Raw genomic sequence first — 5,662 nt, forward strand, 5'->3', positions numbered from 1 at the left:
GGCTTCTCACTGCGGTGGCTTCTCTTGTTTTGGAGCACGGGCTCTAGGCGCACGGGCTTCAGTAGTTGTGGCTCATGGGCTCTAGAGCGCAGGCTCGGTAGTTGTGGCACACAGGCTTAGTTGCTCCGCAGCATGTGGGATCTTTCCGGACCAGGGCTTGAACCTGTGTCCCCTGCATTGGCAGACGGATTCTTAACCACTGTGCCACCAGGGAAGCCCCTGACACCGGGATTATTAAAGAACTTGGGAACATCCAGACATCATTTCTAATAGTAAAAAGAATAAAAGTAAAAGAGAACAGCATCCATGTCTGACAGTAGGGGTTTGGTTAAATGCATAATGGTAAGTCCATCCAATGCAAGGCAAATGCAGCCTTCAAAATAACCCTGGGGCTTCCCTGGTGGTGCAGTGGTTGAGAGTCCGCCTGCCGATGCAGGGGACACGGATTTGTGCCCCGGTCCGGGAAGATCCCACATGCTGCGGAGCGGCTGGGCCCGTGAGCCATGGCCGCTGAGCCTGCGCGTCCAGAGCCTGTGCTCCGCAACGGGAGAGACCACAACAGTGAGAGGCCCGCGTACTGCAAAACAAAACAAAACAAAACAAATAAATAAATAATAAAAAAATAACCCTGGAGAAAACTATTTTGTGGCCTGGTAAAGAGTCACCATATTTTGTTAAATGAAAAGAAGCATGGGGAATTCCCTGGTGGTCCAGCAGTGGTTAGGACCCTGCGCTTTCACTGCTAAGGGAACTGGTCAGGGAACTAAGAAGCATGGCACAAACTGTGTACAGTATAGGCTTGTTAAAACACACACACACGTAGAGAAAAAAGTCTGAAGGATATACGTGAAAATATTCATGGAATTATCTCTGGGTGGTAGTAGAATTAAAGGTATTTTTATTTTCCTTCCTTTGCTCATCTGCATTTTCTAAAGTTCTTACAGGAAATGTATTATTTTATACTAAGGAAGAGTAAGGTGGCTACACAAGACAAGTAGACTGAGGAAGCGCCTTTATCTGGGCTGGACCCGTCTCTGGGGATGCCATTTCTTCTCCCTCAGCCAGAGTCCCTCTTCTTCAAAGCCAGCTGGGATGATTTCTCCTCCTGCAAGATGCTCATGACAACTCCAGCCCACCACAGATTCACTCAAAAAAATCCTTCCAGAAGATGTGGTATATATATACAATGGAATATTGCTCAGCTATAAAAAAGAATGAAATAATGCCATTTGCAGCAACATGGATGGATCTAGACATCAGCATACTAAGTGAAGTAAGTCAGACAGACAAAGACAAATATATGATATCACTTATATGTGGAATCTAAAAAAATAATGTTATTTACAAAACAGAAACAGACTCACAGGCTTAGAAAACAAACTTATGGTTACAAAAGGGGAAAGGTGGGGGTAGGGATAAATTAGGAGGTTGGGATTGGCATATACACACTACTATATATAAAATAGATGATCAACAGGGACCTACTGTATAGCACAGGGAATGCTATTCAATACTCTGTAGTGACCTGTATGGGAGGGGAATCTGAAAAAGAATAGATATATGTATATGTATAGCTAAATCACTTTGTTGTACACCTGAAACTAACGCAGCATTGTAAATTAATTATATCCCAATATAAAAGAAATATTTAAAAAATCCTTCTAGAGCTCTGGTCTGCAGTGCACTTGACCTTGTCCAATATTTTTCTTCAGTTATGCTCACATTTATGACTGGAAAGAAGAGACTTGGGTGGGGGCGATGTGAGGCGCCAGCACCATCTGCAAGTATCGGAGGGGCTGCTGCCTGGAGAAGGGTTGAGCCCATTTCTGTGTAGCTACCCCTAAACAGGAAAACCAGGGTGGGTAGTAAGAGGACATATTAAGGAGGCAAATTTCTTTTCTTTTCTTTTCTTTTTTTTTCAAAGGTTTTTTTATATGGACCTTTTTTTTTTTTTTTCTGGTACGCGGGCCTCTCACTGTTGTGGCCTCTCCCGTTGCGGAGCACAGGCTCTGGACGCGCAGGCTCAGCGGCCATGGCCCACGGTCCCAGCCGCTCCGCGGCATGTGAGATCCTCCCGGACCGGGGCATGAACCCGTGTCCCCTGCATCGGCAGGCAGACTCTCAACCACTGTGCCACCAGGGAAGCCCATGATGTGGACCATTTTTAAAGTCTTTATTGAATTTGTTACCATATTGGTTCTGTTTTATGATTTGGCTTTTTGGCTGCGAGGCATATGGGAACCTAACTCCCCGACCAAGGGTCAAACCTGCACCCCCTACATTGGAAGGTGAAGTCTTAACCACTTGACCGCCAGGGAAGTCCCGCAAATTTCTTTTGATTTAAGGAAATAGCTCTCCCTATGAAGGTGTGGCTGCCTTTAGGATGGGCTGCTCTTGGTTGCGGGGGGTATTCAGTGAGAACTGTGACCAATGGTAGATGTTCCCTAGATAACCTCATTTATGGTCATAAATGTCTCCTTAGACGTTTGAGTTGGTGGTAGTTTCTGAGGCCAAATTCCAAGGATGGGGGAAGTAAGGGCATTGCATCCTGCAGTTTAGGCTTTGAGGCTGGATTAGAGCTATTTAGAGAAGGCATATCCCATGAAAGGGCCTGTAACTCAAAGATGGGATTTGGAGTGGGCGATTCTGAGCCCCTGTTGGAATCTGGCTTCCACGACATCCATTTAGTGTCCAGAGTAGCCAGGGCTTGGAGTGGGGTGGGATATGTCGAGCAACACCCAAGAATGGTTGGGACTCACCCTGGAGGGGTCGGCTCCTGGAGAGGGGCCTCCCACCCCTTGCTGATGGTTTTTCCCACCAGGAGAGTGTACTCTGAGGCATTCTTGCCTTGGGATCCCACTTTCTTCTCCTAACCCACTTAAAGAGGCAGTAAGGGGAAAAACAGACTGTTGATAATTTATAAATTGCAGTCACACACCTGCATCCTATATCATCATAAGCCAAGGGGTGGGGTACCCTGGGCTGGAATAGGTCCTGGCGCCAACCAGTATCTCTTGAGTAATTGATTCATGGAACTGACTCACTCATTTAGATAAAGTATAACTTCTAGTGGTTTTTTTAACCCCCTCAAACTCCCATCGCTTTAGCCTAATTTTGTGCACACAGGAATGAGTCTCCCACTGCTGCCCCCTCCCTCACCATTTCACTCACTGAGCGGCACTGATACCCCCCTTGGAGCAGACGCTGGGTTGAGGGAGGACAGTCATCCACATGTGACAGGATTTGGGATCTGGGATAGAATCTAATGCAAGATCTCTGGCTGCTTTATATGTAAGTCAGCCCCAGCCAGCCCCTTACTGACTCCAATTCATATACCAATTCACTCATTCATTCCTTTGCTCACTTATTTAATATCAAGTTTCCACCCTGTGCCAGATGCTGGTACCTGGAAGAAAACAGTCCCTTCCCTAAAGGAGTTCTCAGGATGTAACATCCATTACCCCAACGCTGCCCATTCTCAGAGGCCCTGAGCACTGTTCTTGTAAGAGCCTGTGCAACTGGCAGCCCTGCCATCCCACCACTGTCCCGAAGGTGGCAGCAAACAGGCAAAGAGGAGCTCAAAAGGTGAGGTGGGCAGGATGGAGGCCCTTGGGGATCACCTGGAGAGGAAGTTCTGCCCTGGTTTCTGGAAAGGACCCATTCAAGGGAGCAGATGCCCCAACCTGACTACAAGCTGCAATATGCATGAAATGTGAATTGGCAAGGATATTTGGTTATGAGTAATAGAAGGCTCTGGAAGTTGGCTTAAAACTAGGATTCAGGGAAGCCGAGGACAGGGCTGGAGCTGGGCCTCAGGAATGGACTGGATCCAGTCCATTTCTCATCCTGGAAGCTCATGTGGAGGTCCCATTCTTGTCTTCGTACCCTGAGCTTTCCTGTTCTTTGGAGTGGAAAATAGTGTCAGAGCAGGTTGGAACTTACTTGTTCCAGGCCAAGCCAACCAGGAAGACATCTGAATGCCAGGGAAAGGGACTTGTTGGATCAGCTCATCTTGGGTCTAGAGCCTGCCCTGGCATTAGTAAATGATGACAATCTGCAAGCACAGTTCTGGGCAGTGTGAAAATTAACAGAAACCTCATTTAAGATAGAGTTGGGAGGACTGAAAGGAGAACTCTCAAGCTCTCGCTGTCAATTGCAGACTCAACAGAGAGAGACACACCTTTGTATCTCCAACAGGAGGAGGGTTATTATTTTACTACCCAGCAGGAGGAGGAATTTCTCTTTGCCTGGCAACAGCTTAGCCAATAAGAGACTGTAGTAACTCAGCCAATGAAAAACACTACACTTCGAACTCCCAGTTTCCAACAATAGACTCTGTGTTTATACTGGCCCATCCCAACTAACCTCTTTTCCCCTATAAAGGAACATTCCCCTCCCTGTTCTCTGGACTTGCCTGTGGTTCACCATAGATTGCGTGTCCCAAATTGCAATTCTTTGCTGTTCCTGAATAAACCCGTTTTGCTGGTAAAATAACAGGCTGTTTTATTTTTTTTAGGTCTTCAGCTGTTACCTTGTGGGAGAATTGGTGGGACCTAGGAGACCCTCCCCAGTAGAGATCTACTGGAATGAGTTTGGGTTGCAAGGCTGCCACATAGGATTTTCTGTATCCTTCCATGGACCATTGTTGCAATAGGGTGAGCTGCCAGGTGGTAGGTACACCTCTGGCTTCATTGTAGCACCCTTGTCATGTACTCGGCTTGATGGATTCCAATTGCAAGTACCTGCAGCTCCCTGGGAGGGAGTGGCTCTCTACACAGGACTGATGGGAGTTGGTGGATACGCCTCTCAGCTCCTGTCCCTGGTAGGGGAACAAATCTGGAGGGTCCAACACTGAGCTCCCAAAGCTCCCTAGGAGGACTGAATCCTAGTTGCCCAGAGCCATGACCTGTTTGATTATGCATCTGGACTGGCTGCCTCCCCTCCCTCTCTTCCCACTCCCCTATTGATGCTTTCTGGAATCGCTGCACTGCTTTATACCCCACAATCCTCGCCTCTGGGTCTGCTGCTGGGCACCCAACCCAAGACCCTGTAGTCTTAACAGCGAGAAGAGTGGTGAGGAAACTTTGAGAAATAAGAGCACATGCTTTTCCATTCGATTTTGCCGTTTTCTCTAAAAATAGAGCTCTTTATTTAAAACAGTTTAGGGTAGGCCCCAACAAACATTAGGAAATTATCTAAATATGACATAAACATAAAATAAAATTAGAAATAACTACAAATATCTTAGAACAATATATAATCTCCTCACTACCCTAAAGAGTGGGAATGTTGCTTTCACCCAGGCATCACCCGCTCTGTCCCTGACATCTTTCACGCGTGGCCCTGGAGTTTCCACTATGTAGTTCCTGGCTGCTGGGGACGTGAAAGGGCTTTGTAAACAGTTCAGTGCTGAGCACACCTGACAAATGATAATATTGAATAGCATGCTCTTTCCTAAAGCTGCCCACAGTTTTTTGTTTAAGACTTAATGACCATAAAGGAGCTGGAGTTTAGAATAGAAAGCTCAGCCTGTCAGAAATTAAGCTTTGAAAAAAATGCTTAAAAAACACACAAGGTTTCAGAACAGAGATAAAGCAGTTCCTTCACACAAGCCTAAGATAACAGTGAGAATAGCTTTTAGTTATTTGGAATTTACTTCCAC

This window comes from Mesoplodon densirostris, chromosome 2 (genome assembly GCF_025265405.1).
Source record: "Mesoplodon densirostris isolate mMesDen1 chromosome 2, mMesDen1 primary haplotype, whole genome shotgun sequence".
NCBI classification, from domain to species: Eukaryota; Metazoa; Chordata; class Mammalia; order Artiodactyla; family Ziphiidae; genus Mesoplodon; species Mesoplodon densirostris.